Source organism: Lygodium microphyllum, chromosome 18 (assembly GCF_053477565.2).
Source record: "Lygodium microphyllum isolate KBCC chromosome 18, Lygodium_microphyllum_v1.1.10, whole genome shotgun sequence".
In the NCBI taxonomy this organism is placed as follows: Eukaryota; Viridiplantae; Streptophyta; class Polypodiopsida; order Schizaeales; family Lygodiaceae; genus Lygodium; species Lygodium microphyllum.
The window spans coordinates 14403980-14430787 of NC_141152.1; the positions used below are offsets into that span (position 1 = coordinate 14403980).

Here is a 26808-nt window from a genome sequence, read left to right on the forward strand (position 1 = left end):
AAACACATCCATAAGCATTAGTGCCATTCTCTCTTTCATGAGATATACCATATGTATAAGCATCATGTTGAACATTTGACACTTCTGCAATGCTCCTATCAATGATGGATACGAGCTCTTTAACTTTCAACTTCATTTCCCTTACATCTCTGACCAAATTGTTCACTGTAACCATGCTGTTGTGATTATCCCTATGCACTGTTTTGGCCATATCTTGAAGAATACTGATCCAAATGAGGTGCTTGTTGGCTCTGCTCGAAGCTTATGATAACTAGTATCACTTCCAATTGTTCCTTTATCGTTAGAATGATGCTACTAATTTCTGTAGCAACTTTTCCAAATCTGTCCCTGTTTGTACTGCACCTTGTTTTGGCCCTGTTCCAAGTGTTTTGAGTACTTCTTATCCAACTTGAGTCAATACCCAGTACCTATACACTCAAATGAGTAGGAGAGAGCATTCCATGAATATGGCATTACAAGATTGCATCCCCAAAGCACAATCTGTAAGGAGGCTTGCCTTGTGAGATAGGAAAGCCAGCTTTCTCTGGATAGATAGTATGCTTGCATCAAATGATTCTGACTCTGCTTCAAAAGTCTTGTCCCCATCGCCAAAGTTCATGTTCCTTCTGTGAAAGTTAAACCTCACTCTTGCTCAGAGCCGGTGAAGATGATGCCAGCAGTACACAGCCTGCCAGGCATCTATGCTTGCCTTAAGGGGGCTTCAACTGTGCATTTTCAAGATTTCAATGTGGAAGTGCTCAGGAGTCTTACAATTACAAATGTGTCTGCCAACATTGACATGGCCTAGTCACGGCAGTCTCTTAGTGACTCTAGACAGAAACCAACAAAAGTAAAACAACTCTCTCCTAATGTACACTACTACGCTGGAGACTGGAATGATATGGACCATTTGCTATCTGTTGTTGGGAGAACTTGGAAGAAAACTTGATGCAAGATTTTTTTTAGAGAAACAGGGTAGCTTCAAATCCAATGCAGAAACAATAAGGCACTCCATGAAATTATCGGGTAGAAATCAATTCTTTAACGAACGTGGATGAACGTCACTGTGTTCAAAGACTGAGTGTGGCACGACATCCAAACAGACCGACTTGTCTAGATCACATTCTCAATATTACTAGTGGGTTGAGCTTCATGGAGATAGAGGAGGATATGATGACCCTGCACTGATCACGGGTATTGGCAAAATTGATGGGATGAGTTTCATGTTTATTGGACACCAAAAAGGCCGAAACACTAAAGAGAACATCTACAGAAACTTTGCAATTCCTCAACCTAATGGGTATCGAAAAGCTTTAAGGATGATTCTCCATGCAGAGCAACATGGCTTTCCCATCCTTACTTTCATAGACACTCCTGGTGCTTATGCAGGAATACAAGCAGAGGAGCTTGGACATGGAGAAGCCATAGCTAGAAATCTGAGAGAGATGTTTGGCCTAAAAGTCCCAATCATTACCACAGTCATTGGAGAGGGTGGTTCTGGGGGAGCTCTTGCCATAGGCTGCTGCAATAAAATGCTTATACTAGAAAATGCTGTATATTATGTTGCTAGTCCTGAGGCATGTGCAGCTATCTTGTGGAAAGATGCTGCTGCGGCACCACAGGCAACAGAGGCATTGAAAATCACTGCTCATGAACTTGTGAAATTGAATGTAGCCGATGAAGTTATTCCGGAGCCCATTGGCGGTGCACATGTAGACCCTGTCAGTGCATCAAACAACATCAAGGAGGCTATAGTGCGGCACATGCAGGAGCTCCTAAAGTTGCCGCCAGGAAAACTGCTGGCACACCGCACAGGAAAATTCCGTAAGATAGGTGCTGTTCAAGAAAATGCAAATGTGAATCCTGCCTACAAGCGCAACATAAAGAAACGGCACCACAGTAGGGGTGTATGAGAATGCTTTTTTTTCAGATAAGGAAGAAGGTGCAGTAACCAGGTCTGTTGATGCCTGACTCGATGATACTGTTGATGCTAGTTGTGATGTCGTAAAGTTCACCAGTGTCACAAACGAAACCAGATCAAGAAGCGCCCCGAGTTTATCAGTTATCCTATCTCTCTCTGAGTTAATGAAGAAGTGAAAACAGCCGAGCTTTCTTCTTCATTCTCAGGTGGAGATGTCAGTCCGCTGGCTCTGGCCTCTCCTCCGAGTTCAGACGAAAGCCCCTCCCACAAGCACAACTGCTCCTTCAACTATAAAGCGGCTGACCGAGCGGCCATTGCCAAGGCAAATCCTGTTGTGAAAGCAGACAAGCTTGAGAGAATATGAACTGTGCTACAATAATTTCGACAAGGAGAAGGATATGGAGGAGGAGAAGAAAAGAAGCATCGGTAGTGTGGACAGCCAAGATGAGGTTATGCCAGGCCTTGGCCAGATATGTCCTTCTCTTTAGGCACGCCCTTTCTCTTCTAAGTCACACGCATTGCCTTAGATCACAAAGAAAAGTGATGCTATTTTCTGGATATGGATGCCAGGCCATTTCTTGGTTATGGAATAGGCATGGAGACTTCTTTTCAGCTTTATTGAAGGCACATCCACAGTTCCATTAATGCTCCTGCATGCAGTCCTTGTGGTCTGGAGGTGTAAACTCCCAAGAAAGCTGCCATTAATGCTTCTGCATGCAGTCCTTGTGGTCCAGAGATGCTTTTGAAACTCCCAAGAAAGCTGCCATTAATGCTTCTGTATGCAGTATGCCTTCAACTCCAGTTACATAGAAATGATGCCTGTAACTAGATCTTCCATGAAAATGACCTCCCCAGCAAGATCATAATCATGAAAATGATGGAATTAAAGCCTTCCTTGGATCAAAGCAAGGCTCTGATACCAATGTAATGAAAGCAATCAACCATGGAATGAAATCTAACTGAAATTGAAAAATTAACTAAGCTACAACAAAGAATTAACAAATCTATTGCACCAAGACATCCTCATCATGTATTAATGTTTGGGGTTTCAAGAATACATGACGGCCATGGCTGAGTGCTTCAAAGCTAAGAAGAAGCTAACTCCAAGAAAATGGTAAAGCCAAGATTATTGAATGATCAAAAGATCTCTTGCCTTTGGCCTCTAGTCCCTTTTTAATCTAACCCTCTTCCAAACTTAAGGGCTGTTCACACATGTACACATAGGCTAGGGCTAAATTTACAAATGCTAGAATTAATCCAAAGTCCAAATATTAATGTTGTATTTTCCTTCATGACAGTTGGGAATCAATGTTCACATTGACATTCATACAAAGCTTTGGAATGGCCTTTTGATCGTTATGGGAATGCCTATGTATATATGCTAAATACCAAGCAAAATGAGCTGTCAATCTCACTGAAGGATCTAGAGATTGTGAATATTAGTGAGAAAAATGGAGGTGATTCTGGTATGCTTGACTAGCAGTTGTCCAGTCCCCTGGAATTAATGACCATTTAATCTGTGGTCTTGTGAGAGAATCAGTCGAGCTCCATCCTTTTCTTCTCCGAATCTGCTGATCAAATCCTTCATACCCACTAACCAACTAAGGGGGTTGAGAAATAGAAGTGGCAGGAGATGAAAGTGGAATAAGTAAAAGAGGATGAAGAGATGGGTAGGCAAAATCATAAAAGGATGAATAAGTTAAAGAAGGAGTGGCTGAAAATTTAAGTGAATCAGTTAGGAAAGGTGTCAATCGATAAGCAGGAAAAGTAGAAGGTATATGGATAGATGGAGAAGGACATGGCGGAGAAGGGGAAAAGACTTGATTTTCAATGAAAGAACAATAGGTAAAGATTGGAATTTAAGGAAAACCCTGAGGTTGGAAAAGGAGAGGTAAGATAGTTGCTGAGTTGGATTAATAAAGGGAAAGATAAGCATCATAGCAATGGGCCATTTGTTGGTAGTACAATAGGCTAAGAATAGAGGGACCTAAAACAGATCGTCTATGGTAGGCATCAAAGAAGGATGAATCAAATGGATGGTTCTTGGAAAGATAAGCTAGGACATCCACCCTCAGTTGGTTAGTGCTCTGCACATAAGTAGAAGCTGTATTCTGAAGTTGGTTCAGGACTACATGATTAATCATTGAATGCCATGAAGTATCAGGGCAAGTAGCCACTTTAGAAGGATAACACTGGAACATGTCATCTATCCTCAACTCCAAATAGTTGACATATAAGACAACTTGCAAAACCACATCCCCCACATACCAAGCCAAATCTACATCATCTAAAATCAACAAATCACCTCGTAGATACATGTAAGACAGCAACATGGTATACATCGTCACAGAATCTTCAAAGACCATACGGACAACTTCTGTCAGCAAATCAGAAGACCAAGCCCCACTCCAACCATACTCTGGAAGAGGGAGATCTATCGTTGAAAGCTTCATATAGAAGGCCAACTTCTGCAACTGATAGTGGACAAAAAAGAAATGGTCCAAAGGAACATACTCCTGAAATTGCTCAAATGTAGATCATAACAAATCCATCCTGGACTGCAATCTTTCCACTTTATCTTGAAACAACGAGCATAATGTAGCCTGTCTCTGGAGAACTGCCAAGTCGTGCTGAGAGATAGAAGGAATCATAGGAACATTGGGGCTTAGAGGAATGGACCGTGACTGCGTCAGTTGGTCTTGCAACTACTTAATCTAGGAAGCTTGGGATTCCAATGTATGGTGAACAGTCCGCAAAGCTGACAGGTTTGCATCTAAAAGAGTCTTAAACTCTTGAGCTTCTTTGGACATTTTCTCTTTCTCCTCCGAGACTCTAGTGACCTCTGACTGAGCTTCTGCTAAAACTAAATCTTCAAAGAAGATAATTCTTCTCTCTGGGTCTCAATCATTTGTGTCTGCTACTCCATCTCCTTAAACAGATCGGCAAGAGTGTCTTTAGCAGAGGCTAACTCTGAGGTTGCCTTATGCAACTGGTCTTTGGATTGCATCAATTCTTCATAGAAAGAAGCATATAACTGTTGAACACAAGTTGTCACTGAGAGTTCAATCGAACATTGGATGTCATTACAAAGGAAAGGAATGGCATCCCCTGACACTAAATTGTTCAATGAAGGAACTAATATTTCCAAAGAACCCTCTCGATGTGCCCTAAAAATGAATTGTTGCATGTGAGATAGGCAGGGAGGTCACTTCCAGAGATAGTAGGAACTGTTACTGAAGGAATGACTGAGGGAGTTTTCCCTGCCACATGCTTCAAGCACTTCCGCTGAATGACCAATGGAGGAGGGGAATCAAGATCCTCTATGTCAATGAGTTCCGAATCCTCTGAAGGTGGAGGGGGAGGAACTAGATCAGATGGAGGAGGGGGAAGTATACCCTTCGTAAGGCCTAAATGTTTCAAAAAAACATATAAATAGGAACCATAAGTGACATTTGTGACATTCTCTCTGGTCACTTTGACAAAATATTGGTCCATCTTCGTAAGCAGGTAAGTACTCCAATCAATGGCAACCCCTTTTAACACTATCCTGGAAGCTGTGAAAAGTTCCTCCTGTCTTGGAGAAATTGGCAGACTAACTTCCAAAGAGGATCAGTGATCATGGAGAAAGACACTCTTGAAGTGTTAATCACTTTTTTGACATCCAGAACCTCTTTGGTATGCTTCTGTTACAGCTTGAGAATCCCATCATTAGAGAATAATTGTCTGGCTATAACAAAGGGTTCTCCTTTGTAGGGAAGAGACAAAGCCTTCCCTAACCCTCTAGGTGTCAATACCATGGAAGCACCACGAACCAGGCCCGATTTCTTACTGTATGATGCAAAAAACTCATCACATAGGGATGGATCGTCTGGAGCAGCCACAAAAGATGGATAATCCCTACTGATCAACGAGACATACTAAATAGGAGGAGTGTGAGGCGCCATTCAGATGGAAAACACACACACCACAAACACAGACAATCACAAAGAATGCCTACAAAACAACAAAATAGCGATAAAAAAGAAATCGATCAAAAGAAGTACACACAAGCATAACTAATCAATTGACCACCCCAAACAACCCATATCCGAGAAAAAATTTGACATGACCTCTACATATATGCGACCGAAAACTTCATGCGATGCAACAAACAGGCACCCAAACCCCATATCATGCCAAAAAAAAAGAAAAAAAAACTACAAACCGCACCCGTAATCGTATCACACAAGCAAACCATAATACCTTAAAAACCTAATCAGGACCTAACCATAACTTTGACCAACAATTTCAACTAAGAGGACTATACGTGCCCATCCCATGAAGCTTGTTTATAAAAAAGGAGAAAAAAAGTGCAGTGAGGGGAATGATTTTAATGAAGGGTTCATTTTAAGAAATTATTAAAAATGGTTGAAATTTTATTAGGTTATAAACCTTAATAAGAAAACGGCGGTTCTTTCTTAAAATTTTAATTACAAATTATTAGGATGAAGCGGTGCTTTAACGAAACTCGGACTGTGATAACTAGACTAGGGTCTCTAAATGCAAATTCATTAATTAGAAATTAATGGTGATGTGGACTGCTTTTTGCCAGTGCATGCTTGTTTGTGACGGCTGGTTCGTTTTTATGTAAAATTAAAGTGCCTCTGGAGCGCGCGTGCAAAGTGAATGGCAGGTTAATTTTTAAGTTATTAGAAAAAATGTGTGTTTAGCGCAAGTACGCATGGAAAAGTGGATGAATAAATTTTATTTTAACAATTAAATGTGGTTAAGGGATGACCAAAATAAATAAAGCTCAAAAAATAGATACTTGGTAAGGGTGTGTATGCAAGAGACTGAGGGCGCACATAGTAGTCCCAAATGTAAGGAATCCAGTCAAAAAAGCAAAAACCATTGACTGGAAAAAAATAAAGCACCTTAGTTTTTTTTGTTTTATTATTATTTTTAATTAAATAAATTTCAAAGCAATATTAAGGGGATCACATTTGGTTTAGACAATATTCATTAGTGTTTGGGTGAGATTATTATTTTATTTTTGTTTTTTATTTTTTTAATTAATTGTAATTTAGGTGTGTTGGTAATTTTTATTTTTATTTTTTTCGTTCTTTTTCTTTCTTTCTTTTTAAATAATGATTAAAATGGGATATAGGACACATAAATATGTTGTAAAGTGTATTGGTGGGATTTCAGCAATCCAACAATGTGTTTGAATTTATCCATGAATTTTCAACTTATTTTTTGAATTTAAAATGAAATTTCATGAGGTGAGATATTAAAATTAAGGTTTTGGCTTCAAATAATAATTTGGCCATTTATGGAAATATTTTCAATTGAGAAATTAATGGCAAAAGGGGCAAGGGTGTTTATGAATTTTTTTTGAAAATATTTTTGAATTTTTATCAATTTTTAATTAATTTTGCTCATTTTGCATGTATTTTTGAAAGAATTTTGAAGTTTTGAATTTTTTACATTTTGAATTCGCACTTTAGAAAATATTGCAAATGATTTCAGCAATGTTGAAATTTTTTTAGGAATTTTTTTGCAATTCATTTAGATTTTAAATGAATTTTAATGAATTTTTGAAGTTTTTTGGTGTTTTATGTTTGTTGTTATGTGTTTTTCGGGTTTTGAAATTAAAAGTCGGTACCCAAGCTGCATATGAACAGCTGAAAATGATTGCGTGTGAATGGCTGACTACAACACACCACCGCACGGACAAGTCAGAGGCACGTCCTCGCGTGTGAACGCCCACTAGCAGCTCACGGACAGACAACTGAACGTCAGGGCCCGCGCGAACATATGCACACACGAGACCATTGGCAGCAAGGAGTCCGGCGTGCAGGGGGTGGTCGGAAAAGGTGGGTGTGCCCCGGGAGAAAGTGGGGGTCGATGAGTTTGCTGCGGGTGGGGGTGGTGGGAAAAGGGGCTACGAGGGTGATAAGGGGGTAGGGGTGGGAAAAGGGGCTTGGGTAGGGGTAATCGTGGTTAGGGTGGGGTGGGGTTAGGGGAACTGTGGTTAGGTGGGGGTGGGGTTAGGGGAATTGTGGTTAGGTGGGGGGGTAGGGTTAACTGTGGTTAGTTGGGTGGGTTAGGGGTAAATGTGGTTAGTTGGGTGGTTTAGAGGTAACTGTTGTTAGGGTTAAAAATGGGGGGTAGGTCCAAACCTGGCACGCGGGGGGGGGGGGGGGGGGGGGGGGGGCGGGGGGGGGGGGGGGGGGGGGGGGGGGGTTTTGTTTTGTGCAACATGAGGGAGAGGGAGGCGGCATTGACGAGGAGGGCGAGGAGGGAGGAGGCCACAAGGAGGAGGGCGAGGGGAAGGAGGCCGCGTGGAAGAAGGAAAGGAGGGAGAGGATGCGGGCGCGAGGAAGACGCAAGTAAGACCATTTGGTTTTTTTTCTTTCTTTCTTTCTTTCTTTCTTTTTTCTTTTCTTTTTCTTTTTTTCGTTTTTTCTTCTCATTTGTTTTTCTTTTGGTTTGTGTTATTGTTGTGTTTGCGTTTTTTTTAAATGTTTTTTTTTCTTTGTTGTCATTTTCCTTTGTTTGTGGTTTTTTTTTCTTTTCTTTTTTTTTGTTTTGTTTGATTAGGATTGTGTTTGTTTTTGTTTTTTTCTTTATTGTTATTATTGTTGTTTTTGTGTGTTTTTGGTTTTGTTTTTGTTTTTGTGTTTTTTTTTTTGTGTTTTTTTTTTTATTTATTATGGTTGGTAAAAATGAGTGCACCCCCGTCAGCGCACCCCCGTCCCACGCGCATACGCGGGGCGAGAGTAAAAAAATTTGCATTGGCTGGATCAGACATGGTGGGGACGGCAATACGCAAGTCACAAATGCCACGGGGGCATCCCGAGGTACGTAAAACCAAAAACATGCACATTCACGCGCGACACGAGAAACATGGCCATACGACAAAAAGGAAGAAAATTTAATAAAACCCAAACCGCACGTCGGATCAAAAAATCGTAAAAAGGAAAAATGTGTCAAGAGAAAGGGAAAGATGATAGAAAAATGCGACACGGGTTCCGAGGCAAAATCAGGGTGTTCACATGGAAAAAACACAAAAAACAGACCCAAAAACACATACGTGTATTAATATCGGAAAATTCGCTCGTCTGAATGAAGTGCGGAAAGAACAAAAAATGTGCAAAAGAACGTATCCAACAACCTGATCATGGAAAAACACAGTTCTGAGCGAGATAGGATGCATTCACATGGGAAAAACCCCAAAAACAGACCGGAAAATGGACTCAAAAATTAATACGAGAAGAACCAATTGCCGGAACGAAGTGCGATAAACAGGAAAAATGGCCGAGGCAAATGGATACATAGGGCCGGCACATCAAAACTCAGTTTGGGGAGAATTTGGAGGATTCATATGGGAAAAACACAAAAAATATACATGAAAACACTTGAAAAAATTAATAACTAAAAATCCTGCAGTCGGAAGAGGGGGGAGGAAAAAGGAAAAAGTGGGGCTAAAATTGGCGGGACACGGCTGTCAAATTAAATTGGAATTCTGATGAAAATAGGGCATATTCACATGGAAAAATGCAAAAAATAGGAACGAAAAGGGCGTGAAAACCCGCAAAAATTAATAGCGGATGAACCATGCATCGGAATGATAGAAAATAAAAAGGAAAAATGTCTGGGGAATGGATAGGATATGGCTAGCATATAAGATCAGTGTTTCGAAGAAATAAAAGTGCGTTCACATGGAAAAATGTCCAATTTACGTGAATTCCTTCAAACATTAATAACATTAGAACCGTCTGTCGGAATAGGGGTTGATAAAAAGGAAAAATGGGTAATTCAAAGGGATGTAGAGAGCTATAAGGTTGGATGTGAGTCTCAGTGAACCTAGGATGTGTTCACATGGAAAAATCAAAAAACAAAGGATAAAGGCAAATGGACTAGGAACAGCCTCGAGGACAGGGTGAAATAAAACGGAGGAGTGGGGAAGGGACCCCATCAGAACATAAAAAATAATTTTTTTCATTTGGAGGTGGATAGATGTATTTCCATGATGAGATGCAGAATTGATGCGTAGGAACGCGTCCCCACACTTAAGACCAAGGGCCTAGTCCCACCCATCAAACCAACCAGGAACGTTCCCTCACTGAAAACATGATCGTCACTGAGAAACAGAAGGTGTAGGGCTAGAAAAACTTGGCCCATATTGCCGAGGAGTAATGTCGACTATCGAGGTTGCGTCTTGTATCGTTGTCGGCCTGCAGGAGGTACCAAGGTGTCTTCATAGCACACGTCCTTCGTGGCAGAGACCATGCAGAAACACCTAGGAAGGTAGTTGGTTGAAGAAATCGTAGGAAATTCGTCGATGACGAGGGATATTGCACTCGACTCACGATCACTCAAATGGAATGAAAGAGTAGTCACTTGCCCCATTACTAACATCACTCGAGTGAATAGTGATGAAAACCCAGAGCTCACACCCGGTTTAGAAATCGACAAGGAAATGGTGCAGAGAGAGTATGCCAGGGTGCATAATTGATGGTGCATCAATCCGTCCAACCCGTCTGGCATAGATGCAAGCAGGAAGGCCAGGGAGCCTTGCATTGCAGTGTACAGAACAGAGTGATGTGTTCTATGCTGATGGCAGAGACCCATCCCGTGGGTGCATAGGGAAACAAAAACGTACCTGACTCCAATGGTCGTAACATCCCTCAATCCTCACCTCGCGATAATTGATTGAAGAAACACCAGTTACACTCAGCCCACCCTCCGTCTCACGCTCTGTTGATAGATACAGAGGGCAGTCCATTCCTGAAACCCATCGATGTAATCCTCACCGTCACTTGTGTAGAGGTTGTATGCCTTGTGCACATTTGATGGTATAACTATGCATCCCGCCTGGTGCCGACAGACAGTGCAAGAAGGAAGGCCAGGGAGCCTTATGGTGCAGTGCACAAGAACAGATCGTGCTTTGTGCATTGAAAGGCCCAACCTGTGCGTGCAATGCTCCGTTCTCACATCTCACCTCTCATTTGATTTGATGAGAAAAACTGGTCACTCACCCCACCCTCTGTCTCATGCTCACTGATAGATACAGAGGGCAGCCCATACTCACGTCCCCATCCTGTTAGGATGAAAGCTCACATCACTCAAGGGGTTGGTGATGAAGATCATGTCGGCTGTTGTTGTCATCAGGATCTTGAAGATGAGGCGTACCCAGGGAGGCAGCCAACAAGTCTCATACTTCAATGATTTGTAAGAAAAGTCGTCTGTTAAGAAGGACAGACAAACTAATATTGCAAAGACAGCGCACCAAGGGAGGTGGCTTCAAATGACGTACTGAAAAGGTTCTGATGGTGAATCAGCTATCCTGAACTGCAGGGTGTTACCACCTTTTTCACAGTCAGCTTCCCGCCCAAGGGCGTTTCCACCTTTTCTTGGAACAAGGCCTCTTATGACAGGGAATTTCTTCATTTTCTCCCATAACAGTTTTATCTGTTTTTTCTTTTTTCTTTTTTTTTCCTTCTTTTTTTTTCATTAAGAAAGAGAATGGTAGAAATACCATGTGTCAAGACCAACCTCACCACCGTTGTTGGATCAAACAAGAAGAGAACAAAGTTGGGTTGAGATGTATCTGCGAGGGGTTAGCAGAACGAGACCGCCTAATGAGGAAAATCATAAGGGCTATCAGAAGCATGATGAGAAGGACAGTCATCATGAAGGACAGTGTGACGCCCAAAAGGAGGAGGGTAGGTCGACTGTGATTGTCAAGATCCCTAGGGAGGGAAGTACTTCTTCAGATGATAGCCATTGATCAGGAAAGGATCATCAGAGGTATCAACGGTTTGCACCTGAATAGAGCCATTAGGATTAACAGCAGCAAGTACCTTGTATGGGCCCATCCATCTTATTGAAGCTTGCCAGGAAACTTGCCAAATCTCAAATCATAGGCCATGACAAGATCACCTTCTTGGAACTCCTTGTCCTTGATGAAACTGTCATGATAGGCCTTGCATCGCGCTTGAGTGGTTTCCATACACTGTAGGGCCATCCGCCGTATCTCATCCAAGCATTCCAAGTGCAGGAGGCGGCGTTGCAATGACTCATCATCTCCCAAGCGTTCTTTAACTACCACTCGCAAAGAGGGCAATTCCAGTTCAATAGGGAAGACGGCTTCTGTACCATACACTAACTGGAAAGGGTTCTGTCCTGTAGCTACCTTATGGGAGGTTCAGTATACCCAGAGGGCCTCTGTAAGTCGATCATCCCAGTCGTGACGATGTGCGGCAATCATTCTTATCAAAATCGAGCAAAAGATGCGATTGGTGACTTCAACTTGGCCATTGACTCTGCGGTCATAGGGAGTGGACTTACGATGGCGGATCTTATACAGCTCCGTCAGCTCCTCCATGATTTTGTTAAGGAAATGAGTACCTGTGTCACTTACTAGCTCGAGGGGACTGCCAAAACAGGTGATAATATTTTCGTACATGAACAGGTCTACGCTGTTACCATCATCCCGCTTCAATGCTTTAGCTTCACACCACTTTGTGACATATTCCGTACATACTAAAATGTATATGTTCTACTTCCATCTAGTGGGTGGATCAATGGGACCCACAAAATCAATCCCCACTTCTCGAACGGCTTTAGGGGAAGAATAGGTTGCAGTGGCATGGCACTTGTTTTGGTGGGTTTCCCCATTCGCTGACAAGCATCACATCTCTTGCAGTATTCATATGCATCCTTGTGGAGGGTCGGCCACCAGTATCCTACCAACAGAGCCTTCCTGGCTGTCGCTTCTCCTGCGAAGTGTCCACCACATGGTTCATCATGGCATGCTTTAAATATTATGCCGATTTTATCCCCTACAACACATCTTCGTAGCACTTCATCTTTGCCTCTCTTGTACAATGCACCGCCTAGCAAGGTGTAGGGGGCTGATTCTAATAAAAGGTTTGTCTTCTCACAGCTTGAGATACCAGGAGGATACTATTGAGTTGCCAAGAGATTGCCTATGTCTGCATACCAAGGAGTAACTGTTTCAACTAGAAGCAAGGAAGCATCAGGAAGGGCTGGATCATCCTGTTCCCTGTCTGTATTTGAGGGATCTGTGATAGATGATCAGCTAGGACATGGGAACGTCCCGGCTTAGTGACCACTTCAAAATCGAACTCCTGGAATAGGAGCAACCATCTCATTAGTCGTCCTTTAACATCTGCTTTGTTCATCAAGAAGGACAATGCTTCATGATCCACGTAGAACTTGAAATGCGTTGACAGTAGATAGTGTCAAAACTTCTCCAGTGCAAACACCATTGCCAAGCACTCAAGCTCTGTCACTGTGTAGTGATATCAGTTAAGGTGGCACTCTTCTCAATCTTCGCCAGTTTGTTGCAATCCCTTGTGCCGAGACAATATGGCCCAAAAGAACTCCTGATAAGATGCCAAAGACACATTTGTCGAGATTGAGAGAAATCCTATACTCTCGGCATCTGTCAAAACATTGCTCTAGGTGTCCCCAATGCTCACGGATCAAACTATAGACACAAAAGTCATCAAGATACACCTCAATGAAATCATACAAATGATTTTGGAAAGCAGCCATCATTACTCGTTGGAAGGTGGCAGGAGCATTACAGAGCCCAAATGGCATCACTCTATAGGTATAGGTTCCCCATTCTGTGGTGAAGGTTATTTTGGATTGGTCCTCTTCTGCGATTTGGACTTGGTTATATCTGCTGAATCCATCCAAGAGGGAATAGGGCTCATGGCCTGCCACTGTGTCCAACAGCTGGTCTGTAAAAGGGATAGGGAAATAATCCTTCTTCGTCTTTGAGTTCAGCTCTCAAAAATCTACACATCTTCGAAGTTTCCCGTTCTTCTTGGGTACAACCACAATGGGCGAAACCCATTCACTATTAGCCACGGGATAAATGAACTCGGCTTCAAGAAGTTTCAATAATTCAGCCTTCACCAGAGCAGAGTAATTAGGATTCATACGCCTTTGTCTTTGCCTTACAAGTTTGGCATCAGGCTCTAGGTCAATGTGATATTGGCACACTGTGGGATTAATCCCCTTTAGGTCTTTGTACGACTAAGCAAACACATCTAAGTTCTCTTTGAGTAGGTCTCGCAGGACCGCTAGTTCTTTTGCTGGAAGATTGAGACCCACTTTCAGGTGGCGTTTAGTACCGTCAGTATCCAGGAACGTCACTTGTTTTTCACCTTCCACTTCACAGATAAATGTCCCACGGATGGCTTCTGGATAGAGGTCTAACTCATTCAAGAGAGTAGTGTCCTCATCTGATGTTCCATTAGAACCAATGTCCTCCTTCTGAACAAATGACTCATTTGTCCGTTGAGGTTGCTGGAAGGGTATCATAGCTTTGTTTGCTTCTATGTGAGTGGTGATTTCTTCTAGACTTAGGGATTCATCTTCAGAGGATGTGCCTAGGAATGTCACATACGACGGACCTTCTAGAAGCCGTGGCTTTGATAGCTCTGGCTTCTGTTGACAAGGGGCATCATCATCATCTTTTCTCTGGACTAAACACTCAGGGGCGACAGGAGCTACGGTGAACTTAATTTTTATGCCTTTGATCCATTGCTTATGTAGATTCTGCATACTTTGTGGTCCATTGGTCAACCCAAATGGAACCATGGTCATTCCCTCCAACACCCCGAGATCTTCGGTCTCTGAGGTCTCTATAGGGACATCAACAAGATCATCCGCTATCAGAGGAAATTCTTCATTCACTTTTATATCTTGCTTCATTTTCATCCTCATCATTTTCATCCTCTTCCTCTGGAGGCTTTGTCTCTACTTCTGTAGAGGCTCTTTAGGAGAAGAACAGATCTTTTGCCTCTGCATCTGCTTCTGCTTCTGATTCTGTCCCTTTTACTGTCTCTATCTCTGGCTCTATCTCTGTTCTGCTTCTGCCTCTGTTTCTGGCTCTATGTGACTATCTTTGTTACTATCTCTGTGATTGTCATGTAACAAGGAGAACAATACATCCATGCTTCTATTTCACTATGAGAGGTGATTTTCGAAGTCAATTCTAGTTGAGGCAGGAGGTATTCTCCCATGGACAAGGACTTTGCTTCCCTTGGTAGTTGGCTTACAGTGCCCACTGTTAGGGACTGTGCCTCTGTTTTCTTAGGAAAGATCTGCTTAACAGCCTCTTCATCTCCTGATGTATCATCTGTTACCTCGTTGGAGGAGTCAGTTATGATTTCGATGGATGTGGATCCATTGCCTTTTTGTGATCCATATAACTTCAACACCACTTTGTTGGGTCCTCTGCCTAGGGTTAGGGTTCCTTTCAACCAGTCCGTCCTGGCTCTCACTTCAAAAAGCTAAGGTCTTCCCAATAGCAGAGGGTATGAAGTCCCATAAGAATTTGGTTTGACCACCAGATATGTTAGCCAATAGTCCCTTTCTGCAAGGGTTGTTTTTACGTATGGGAGGATGCCCAACGGTTTAATTTTGCCTTGATCTGCCAATCTAATAAGCCACTATGTAGGCTGAATTCCTTGCAACCCTAAGTCTTTCATTGTCACATCTGTCATTATGTTTATTGATGAGCTTCCATCAATCAATGTATCTGAAATAAAGCATCCTTCAATCCATACACTAATCTCTAGAGTTCCAGGATCTAGGAAGGCATTAGCCACATCTACTTCCTTTACAGGCTCTGGGGCTCTGTTGGACTTTATTGTTATTGGGGGAGCAATCCTTAGTCCGCATCTTTTTGTCAATATGCTTTTGAATTTCTTTCGGTAGCTGGGATATAACATCAGTAACTGTCGGAATGTTAAGTTTGGTTTGACCAGGTCATATTCTTTGATAGGATCCACAAGCTTCTCCATCCTGCTGGGGAATAGGGCTACATCCATTTTCATCTTTCCTTTTTCTTCTAACAATGGCAGCATCGGCACTTCTTCTGTTTCTGGAGGTGCTTCTACATCATCTATCTCGTGGACCTCTGGTCCGGTTTCTGGAACTATCTCTATGACTCTCTGTAGTACTATAGTGCTCTGTACTACACTGTTGTGTCCTGTACTGCTCTGTCCCTCTATTGGCATGTTGAACTTCATAGTCTTAGCAGGAGAATTATTTTCGTTCTGAACAACTGGTTCCTTCTTCTTCTCGTGCGTGATAGTAGAAACTTCCAACTCTACCAAATTGGAGGCAAGCTCTTATACCTTATGTTGGCTATCAGTGCGATTGGCCTTTACAGGGGCTGGACTCGGTTGCAATGTGGCCTTCTCCTTTGCATCGGCTGCATAAGGGCTTATAATCCACAGATCGTCTAGGTTTTGGACAATTCGGGGAGATATGACCCTTTTCTCCACACCTATAACATTCCACCTCTGATCTCTGACCACCGCCAGACTGTCGTCCTCTGTAACTTTGAGAGGGAAACCTCCTTGGACCGAAATTAGAACCAAACTCCCTAGGCTTTGGTCCAATATCCTGTGTTGTCATTTTGGATTCTAGTAAGTTGAATCTTGCATTTTCATCCTTTTGTCTTTGTTCATGCATCTCTTTCAGAAAGCAAATATCCTCTGTATGGTTCTTCGGTAAACAATAGGAATAGCAGGCTCTAGGAATGGTTGGTTTTCGGGTACATTCAGTGGCTAAATGTCCCGCTTGATTACACTTTCCGTACCATGTATTAGAGCGCATCACATCTCTCCCAGCTCCCGTAGGGGTGGATATATTTGTGGTATTCACCTTCAGCGTCTGTAGCTGCTCTGTAATCACATCCATAAGCTCTTTCTTGATACTTGCAATTGAGTTGGATAATTAGTCCTTTAGATTTTCACCTCCTGAAGTACTTGTAGTAGGGTTTTGGGAAGCTTATGTACTGCATACACTGGTTGGGTTGATCCAGAAGGTCCTCTGTTCTGATTCTGATTCAGAGCTCCTATTGAGACTTGGGGTTGTTGATTCCAGTTGGTAGGGTTCCACTGTTGTTGAGTTGCCATTGAAGGAACTGTTTGAGCCCAGTGTTGTTGTGGTTGAACCATCATTTGAGGCACTATCGTCTGCGGCGACCATAGTGGATTAGGTGCATTATACTATGGCACTATTTGCATCTGAGGATAGGGATAGGGAACTATCCCTGGGACTGCATTTGGTGGGTATACCATTCCTGGCATGGTAGGAGGTAAGACTCCTCTTCCTGGATTCATTGACAACCTTGCTTCAACTTCATCATACAATCTTGCACCTTCCACTGCAGCTTGCAGATTGACTGGTCTTCTCAATTCCACAAACTTGCAAACTTCTGGTTGTAGGCCTCTGAGAAATACTCATTTTTGGATTCCGTCGTCCAAATGATGATCAGTCCATCTCTTCAGGATGGATTTCATTCACGAGACATAAGCTTCTATTCTTTCTCTAGAGGACTGACTTAGGTTCATGAACTCCTCTCTCATCCGCTCTTCAAAACCTTCACGCTTGAATTTAGTGAGGAAAGCCAACTTTAGGTCGTCCCATGTGCCAAAAATTCATGCTGCTTGTCTCTCATACCACTGAAATGCCGCGCCGCCCTTGAAAGTGGTGGGGAATATCGCTAACCAATGCTTACGGGTTTTGGCATTGTTAGCCACACATGCTACCATGAACTCTGCTATATGAAGATCAGGGTCTTCATTGTACTCTCCCTTAAAAAACTGGTAATGGGACTACATTTGCTAGCCTGTCATCAATATTTCCAGGACAAATCTAACTAGGAAGGGGACCTTGAGTTGCCATGGGGACTTTTGTAAAGAGTGCTTTTAGGGCGTCAAAGGAGGCTTCTGCTGCAAGCTCATTCTCAGCTATGATTTTTGCCTTCTCTCTTCTTACGTACCTCTGGACTCGTTTTAATGCTTGCCTCTTGATTGCGTCATTCATCAAGGGCTTGGCTCCAACCAATTGGTCTGTACTCAACAAGATAGTATCAGAGAGGACTTCAGTCTCTAGGGGAATTCTTTGGCCAACATCTCCTCTACTTCCTTCTTTTCAACATCTCTAAATTCGGCTTTCAAACCACTACAGAGGGGGAGATATTCCGTTCTGAAAGTATCAAAACTCATTCTTCTTAGGATCGTTGTTGTGCCATCATAATAATGCCAGCTTCTAAGGGTTTCAACAGTGTATGTTGTGAAAAAAACTCTGTCTACCAACTTCCAATGGGTTGCTAATTGGACAAACAAAAGATTGTCAGTACACCAAGTATCCCACGTATCTTGCTGTTGAGCATCCACGAACAAATCCCGACTCTTTTTCTTCTTGTTTTCGTGAACCTCCACAAACCACGACTCCTGAAGCTTCTTCACAATCTCCCACTTGATGATGTCTGGAAACTTCTCAATGAATACCAAATCTTCCATGGATAGTCATTCTCTCTGCTTTTATTCTTCAGTTTGTTCCCAAACAATTTGCCACCAAGATGCAAGTTTCTGTTGCTTCAACAGGAAGAGGAAACAGTCCACCACATAGAGCATGCATCATGATGGTGATATGTTTCCGCCATTGTGGGAGGAACTTCTTGCGAAAAGTGGCTTTGATAATGAGAATCTCCAACTCTTCAGTGGAAGAAGGTACTTTTCAAACATCCATTGAATTCTCCTCTTCTTGGCAATGTCATTTCCTTCATTTTCAGCCTCTTCTGATGCTTGTTGATGGCAAGGTTCCCCGGCTGCGCACCAAAAACATAGAGCCCCAAGAGGAACACCAAGGAAAATGGGATTCTACTGTAAGAAAATCTATCTTGTAACATCAACAAGCTTTTATTTCATTCTTTTGATAACCACAACAAAGAAAACAACAAATCTTCACACAGCATCATAGTAGATATCTCCTACGGATTTGATAGAATCAACCATAATCTTCAACATCTTCATAGAATCCATCAATAGAATAATGAATATAAAAGAATGCACCATTTTTGAATGGAAATCAATTACATAGTATTCATCTTCAATGTCTTCATAGTTTTCTCTCTCAATCTCTCATATACAGTTACACTATTTTGATAGAATTGGCTATCTCTGACTCTCTCTCTCTCTCTCTCTCTCTCTCTCTCTCTCTCTCTCTCTCTCTCTCTCTCTCTCTCTCTCTCTCTCTCTCTCTCTCTCTCTCTCTCTCTCTCTCTCTCTCTCTCTCTCTCTCTCTCTCTCTCTCTCTCTCTCTCTCTCTCTCTCTCTCTCTCAATGGTACATCATCTCCTCACTACAATACTCTAATAATGACTCTCAATAATCCTTCTTAGGTCGTGGATGCACCTCCCAAGAGGTATGTCTGATGTGAAGAGGCACCAGAGCCACTACAGTGTCTCTTCATAGCTCACTACTGTCACTGTCACTCCAGTCTTCTCTTCAGTCTTCAGCAGCTACTTCTTCCATTTGTTTTAGCTCTTTTGAACTTAGATTCATCCTTTACAAAAGTTAGAAAACTTTCCCAAAGTCACACATACATTCTACAGAACACTTACAGAAGATCTACAGAACAGTACAGAACAGGAACAGAGCAGATACAAAGTAGAGATAGAGCAGAGACAGAGGCTTTATAGAAGGTTTACAGAGGGTTACAGAAGGTCATCAGAGAACATCAAATCCTCATAACTCATACTAAAACCATTCCAAACTATCAAAAACTATTCAATAAGCTTTCAAAATATTTCAACCTTCATCAATTATCAATCCATACTTCATACAGAAGAAAATCTGAATAAAACAGAAGCTATACAAAAGGTATCAGAACCAATCAGAACCTCAACAAGACCTATCTGAACATCACAGAGCTTCATATCTCCACTAAAAATCATCATAAGCTTCCAAAACATAATCAATATCATCCAAAACACTCTCAAACACTTTCTTTAATAACCATACATCACTCTAAATCCATCAAAAATCAATCATTCAGACCTCAAAAACAACAAAAATCAGTCAAAATTTCAGTCTTTTTCCACTCTCAAGAGCATCTACCTTTAGTACGAGTGCCATGGGATTAGCACTTGTCTTAGTGGGGGATAATATCAATAGTATTTCAAGAAGGTTAAAGTCAAGGAAGGTTGAAGCAAAGTCGAAAGCATAAGTGCCAAACAATATTTGTGAAAGAATATTATTTTTCAAAGCTTTAGTACATTATTTGTGGGTATTTGTATTATTAAACACATTACATTCATGGATATATTATTTTGTGAGATTCAACCTCAGTGCTCTCATGGACATTTTATTATTACCTACAATTGTATTTGTTCCACACCTGCAATTGCTATGTGTATTGTGCACACAAAAATGTGATTAGAATAGTATAGGCTAGGTCTATTTAGGTTAAGAAACAAAATGGTTCAAGGATCAATCGGCCTAGATTCCACTGAGTGGGTAAGATACCTAAAAGAGGGTGTTGGGGTAAAAGGCCCTTGGGCCTGCCCGTCTACACTGACCGCCCATATTCTTTATTCATATATATGAGATAGTGCAATAAGGCTGTCATATCATTCTTGACAACACTTACATTGTGTGTGCTCTTCTCTCCCACATCTTTCTCTACTTCTTCTCTATTGCCATTGCATCCCCTTCAACTGGTATCAGAGCTTTGGATCAAAGCTTGATCGTGGAGCTTGGCCCAGCCCGGATTGAAGACCTAGAGCTTGGAGCTTCAATGCTAACCATGGCTTTTTCCCTCTGAGGTAAGATTTCATCTCCCACCTCTCCCCGGCCCTCATAGGCTCTTTGCAGGTGTTCCTTGGCTTCTTGGGCACCTTGTATGCCCCCATTTTCCCCTTATCCTCAGGATAACCAACAAGCCCCACAGTAGCAACTCACGTTTTTTTTGCGCCTGTTTCAAAATTTGGCTCAAAAATCCCATTTTTTCTCATATCTAGGGCATCCGGAACTCGATTTAGGCAAGATAAGAGTCTAACTTGGGGTTTTGGCACACTCCAGATGCAATGGCGATGTTAGATCTGCCAAATTTTGATCACATAAATTTTTGCAATAGATCTGAGTTGATTTACCATAAGAAAATGTCATGCTCTTAGCTTATGTGATGCTCCCGAGGCTTGGTATTTGATGCCCAGATGCTTTTGGGATGTTTGCCCAATGTTTTGAGATGCTTTGGGACTTGGTTTGAGCTTCCATAGCTTGATTTATGCAGGTATTTATTGTTGTACATTGTTTGGGCAGCAAGGTTTTATTAGGGACGGCTTATGCATAATGCTCTCTGTTGACGTTCGGGTGTCCTATTGGATGTATTGGTGCTTGGTCATCATGGTTTATGCCCGGATATGCTATTTGAGAGCTATTGAGCCTTGATTTGGATGCAGATACTTTGTTGTTGGTTGGGATTTATGCTACCTTGGTTGACAAGTTATTTTACCTCCAATTTGGTTATGCCTATGGTCTGTAGCAGGTGTCCCGACTACTTGTGATGATATGTTGATGTATTTGGATGATGCCACTTTGATGTTTATGCTCCTGGATGCTTCTTGAGCAAAGAGTAGAGCTCAATTCTTGGTTCACTGTCATTTTCTTTGCAGCTGGCATTTCACTTAACAAGGTTTATGCCCCATGCTACCCATTATGGGACTGATGTCTGATGTCGATGCTTTTGGGTTTGTCGGCTGCAGTATGACAGATATTTGGGCTTGAATTGACTTGCATTTGAGAATTTAGTGGAGCAGTGTGCATTTGGTCAGCTTATCACTTATGTAGCTTGGATGCTATTTGGCCCTTAATGCCCCGATTCTGGACCTTGGATTTACTTGGATGCAGATACATGTTTGAGCAATTCTTATTCCATTATCTTAGCAGTTGGTTATTAAGCTTTCATTGCTCATTGATACTTGGTTATTTGCGGGTTACTCCTTGATCAATGGACTTCTTAACAGTGCTTGGGCTATAGTTATGGCTTTCTTACTCCCTTGTTGTCTAGCTTCTATGCTAGTTGGGTTCTTGTTGCCCGTCCATGTAAGAAAGCAGATGCTATGTATGCTTACATGTCTATGCACATGGTCTACTGTTGTATACCTTACCAAACCACTAGTATGAATGATGTTGTACAGGTATTTGGGCTTCTCATTGAGCTTGATCATTGCAGGATCTTATGCCACTTACCAGTCTTGCATTGACTTGGATGCTACTATGTGGTCTGATGTACTGTAGAGTCAAGTTTGCCACTATGGTTATGGGTTGATTTTATGTATGAAATCCATATGCTCTTATGACAACTATCTTATGCTTTACCATATTGTGGTTAGTTATGTCATGCAGTTGGCTACAACTCTTCTTCATGTGGGAGCTTTTGCATCCTTGGTTGATGCCTTTATGTCCTCCCGTCCATTGAGGTTTCATGAGCCTTTGCAACAAGCTTCTACCACTGATGTACTTGTAGATGATTGTCTTCATGAGCAGGTTCCCTCCATTGGGACAGCTCTCAACTCCTTGAACTCTGTAGATACTATGGATAGCCCTATTCATGATGACTTGGATTCCTTGTTATCTTCTACAAGTTCTTCAGACAGATGTTGTATGTTTCCATTGTGGAAAGCTTGGGCATGTTAAAATAAAATGTTTTAAATGGATTAGAGAGCAGCAAAGACAGAGACACACTCGACATGAGCAGAGAGTCAGCGATGAGCAAGTGTTACCACTCTTTCTAATGGTGAGATATATGCAGTTACCCATGATGATGCAGTTGAGCGTGTCCTCTTGTCATCTAGTTTCCCTATAGCTTACTTGCTCAATGATCAGGCCTATGTCTTTGATTGGCTATTGGATTCTTCAACCTCTTGTCATGTTACCCCTCATAGAGCATGGTTCTCTTCTTATAGGGAGGTTGACATGTATTGATTTGGGCCTTGAGCAAACTTATGCTATTGTTGGTACAAGGGACATACACCTAACTTTGCTTGATAGGACTTCTCTTGTGCTCCATGATGTCTTACATGTTCCTATGCTTAGTAAGAGCTTGATGTCTATCTGTCAGTTGCATGATGCAGGTTACTCTATTTCTCTTCAGGATAGGTCATGGAAGATCTATCCTGAAGAGAAATAGACCTAGCTTTGCTTGATGGGACTTCTCTTGTGCTCCATGATGTATTACATGTTCCTATGCTTAGTAAGAGCTTGATGTCTATCTGTCAATTGCATGATGCAGGTTACTCTATTTCTCTTCAGGATAGATCATGGAAGATCTATCATGGTTTCTTGGTTTTGGCTAGAGGTTCTAGAGTTGGTTCTCATTACCCTGTGCATGTCTCTCATGTGGGAGATTCTATGGTTGCAGTTATCCGGATACCACATGCATTGTTATGGCATTATCACCTAGGCCATATGCACCACAGAGAGATGGAGATCTTGTCTCGTTTAGACTCATTGCTGCCTCCTTTGTCACATGTAGATCTTGATACTTACCCTAATTGTACTTGTGGTCCTTGTAGAGTCCCTTTGGCTCATGGAAATCATGAGAGGCATGATCCTCTAGATCTTGTCCATTGTGCAATCTATGAACCTATGCCTTCCCAGTCACTTGGTGGAGCATCATACTTTATGACCTTCGTGGATCATGCTACCCACCATGTTTGGGCTTTTCCCTTGGTACAGATTGAGGATGCCGCAGTAATGCTTGGCAGGTTTATGGATTCTACTAGTTGCAAGCCTAGGTGCTTGCAAATGGATCATGAGAGTCATGCTATCTCTCCCATCTTTCAATCCTATTGTTAGCAGTCTGGCATTGATTTCCTATGCCCACGGTATTACGGGATTGCTCATGGCATGTGCCTGACTCTACAGGCAAAGGTTGCCTCTATGCTTACACAACTAGGTTATCTTATGGATTTTGGACTGAGGCCCTTATGACGGCAGTCTACTTGCTTAATAGGATGTTGTCTCAGGTATTACACCACATGAGGCATGGAGTGGCTGTTGGGGATAAAGGCACCTCCGCCTAGCCACCCATGTCTTAGTACACTAACAGTACCCGCCACTGCACGCTGCAGGTGGCAGGCGCCCGTCACAGTCACTTATTCTTTATTCTTTTAGTGACAATTTGAATAAAGGAAGGCCTGGCCACACATTGTGGTTGTTGGAGTTCCCACTTTGAGTTTCACTCTCTCTCTTGCTCTTGATCTCCATCTGCCATAGCTCTCACTGCCAAGCTTCTTCCTCCTACGTTCCACTTCCCTTTCAATTGGTATCAGAGCAAAGGCATTGGAGCTTGCCCGGCATTCTCTTCAGCCTGGATTTGAAGAGCTTCAACCTAAGCCTCAATGGCAGCCATGGCACCTTCATTTGCAGGTATGTTTTGATCTCCCGTCTCCTCCCTGAGCTTCTGGACCTTCATTGGCCTCTTCCAGGGCTGCATCGGAGCCCCATCGACATTGCCAAGTGCTCTCGAGCACTATTGAAGACCCCCCAACCCCCAAGAACAACCAACGTAAAATGCGGTGCATTTTTAAGGGGTTGGGTTGACCTACTCCTGGCATTTCCTGTCTCTTCCCTGACTTCCCGAGCACTCTTGGCAACCTTCCTGATCATTGTTGGACTTCCCGGCATTAGTGCTTGGCTCCCAGTGATCAATTCGAGTGCTTCCCCCTTTAGCCCTTGCTATATACATAGTCCCAGGACTGTCAAAATAGGACAGCACTTGACATTTACTGTTTGATGCTTCTTGGCATTGCCCGTTTGATGCCTACTGATGCCCGGTGATGCCCAGAAGTTATGGGATGCTATGTCTATGCTTTGGGACTGATTTGGGAAATATTTGGGCACCATTTGAGCTTCATTTAACATTATATATGCTGTTGTAATACAGTGGGTTAAAGCTCATTTACTTGGTGTATGCATTGGTTCTTGGATACGGGGTGCTTACTAGAGTTTTGAATGATCATACCAATGTGTTTGGAGATTGTCAAATGCTTCCTTTTGGTTCTGGAATGCTTTGGAGCTTGGATAGGCTCCAACTTGGTCATCCCTTCACTGGCATTTGGCTTCAATTGGCATGCTTTGGACCGGTTTATGCCTATTGTCACTGCTTGACATTTAGCCTTCTTGCATTTATGCTTTGGTCAGATATGGATGCCACTTGGTTTGCCCATGCTTAACAGTTATTTGGAGCTTCATCTTCAAATGTATTTGAGCATTTTGGACCTACTGGGCATTACATTTGGTTGTCAATTATATGCTCTTTGAATGCTTTTAGGCTTATGCTTTACGGGTATGAGATAGCTTGGGATTTATGCCCTGGATGTACCCTACTGGGATTTGGCATGTCTGATGCTATGTATTCGATGTATTATAGTGTTGCTTGCTCTCTTTGCATCTGACTTTACTTCCAGTGGGAGCCTCTTGGTATATTCAGATATACACAGAGTCTTATTTACACTTGAGCTTGAGTTTGTGGGACAGTTACATGCATTTGCTCTCTTGAGAGCTTTATGTCTGCAGTTAGTCTGTAGTTGGCTGATTTGATACACCTATTGGGGAAGGCACCTATCTCTGTCTAGGTTTGTCAATTTTGTATGCATCTTGGATGGTTATGCATTGAGCTTCTTGATCTATTAGTTGTGCTTGTGCTTGGTCTCTTCTCTTACTCCGAGACCCATTACATGCATATCTTCTAGACCTATGAGATGTATCTTGCTACCTAGCAGTTGCAATGACATATGTATCAGTGATTGCTTCACTTTGGGACAGTTTTACATACTACTGTAATTTATTCCAACAAGCTGAAATCTACATATTTCGAGCACTTGTATGAGGGTAATGCTTACTATTTGATGTTCTCTTGGTCATATTTGGTGGACCAGTGGTTCTCTTGGTAATATCCAATCTTTCAACCAGTTTTAGCAATGATTTTAGTGCATTGTCTGCTAATTATAGCAACCTACAATTTTGCTTTTTTGCTTTGATTTGGGATAGTATGGTTGGTCATCTAAAAGATGCAGCCCTCTTTAACATTGCTAAGTTGGATTGTACCAACTATGGGTATTGGAAGTCCCAAATATGGCAAGTTTTGGTGCAAAAGTTGCAAATTAAACCCTTGTGTTTCAAGGGTGTTAAACCCGAAGATATGGATGATGATGTTTGGATGGAAGTTGATGTCTAAACTTACTTGTCATTATTGTGGGAAAGCAGGACATATTAGGCTACAATGCCATAAAATGCGTGATGATAAGCGCAAGGAAAAGGGAAAAGAGAAAGTGCAGGAAAAGTCTTCGAAGCGCAGCATTGAACCTGCAAAGTCAAGTGTGAAGATAGAAGAGGTTAATGTCAACGCAGGTACATGGTGTACATCATGAAAAACAAAGGAATTGCCTGAACGAAACTGCAGCCTAACATCTCCAATGCCCACAATGTCAAGAGACCTGTCATCACCAATACGCACAGAACCAGAGATGGTACGATAGGTATAAAACCAATCTCTACAAGGTGTCACATGAAATGACGCACCCGAATCCAAGATCCAACACTGTGCATAGATAGAAAGTATCTCAAAAGCCTGTGCCTTATATCAGCCAGACAGCTTGATGATGCAGGGTATTTTGTGTCTTTTGGAGACTCTGCATGGAAGATTACTCATGGCAGGATTGTGCTTGTTGCAAGAGGTGCCAAGTCTAGCAGCCTCTATCCCTTACTTGTATCTGGAGCTACCTCTGATCATATTTTGTCAATGGGTTCTATTCCCCATGTATCTCTTTGGCATGGTCGTTTGGGGCATATGTCCCTTAAAGGAATGAAAATTCTTCGTGCTTTGCAGTATCTTCCGCCTTTTGACTCTTTGCATTTTGATTCTTGTGATCATTGTTTGTATGGCAAGCAGACTAGAAATACACATAAAAAGTCTAGTAAGAAACGCACGGGTGAGCCCTTGGCTCTTGTGCACTCAAATATATGCGGACCCATGCCCTGTCAGTCACTTGGTGG

The 26808-nt window shown here is 42.2% G+C and overlaps 1 pseudogene; it reads left to right on the forward strand.

The window, feature by feature from the left end:
- The first annotated feature begins 896 nt into the window (after positions 1-896).
- LOC148020608 (acetyl-coenzyme A carboxylase carboxyl transferase subunit alpha, chloroplastic pseudogene) lies at positions 897-1913 on the forward strand (annotated as a pseudogene).
- Positions 1914-26808: the final 24895 nt, after the last annotated feature.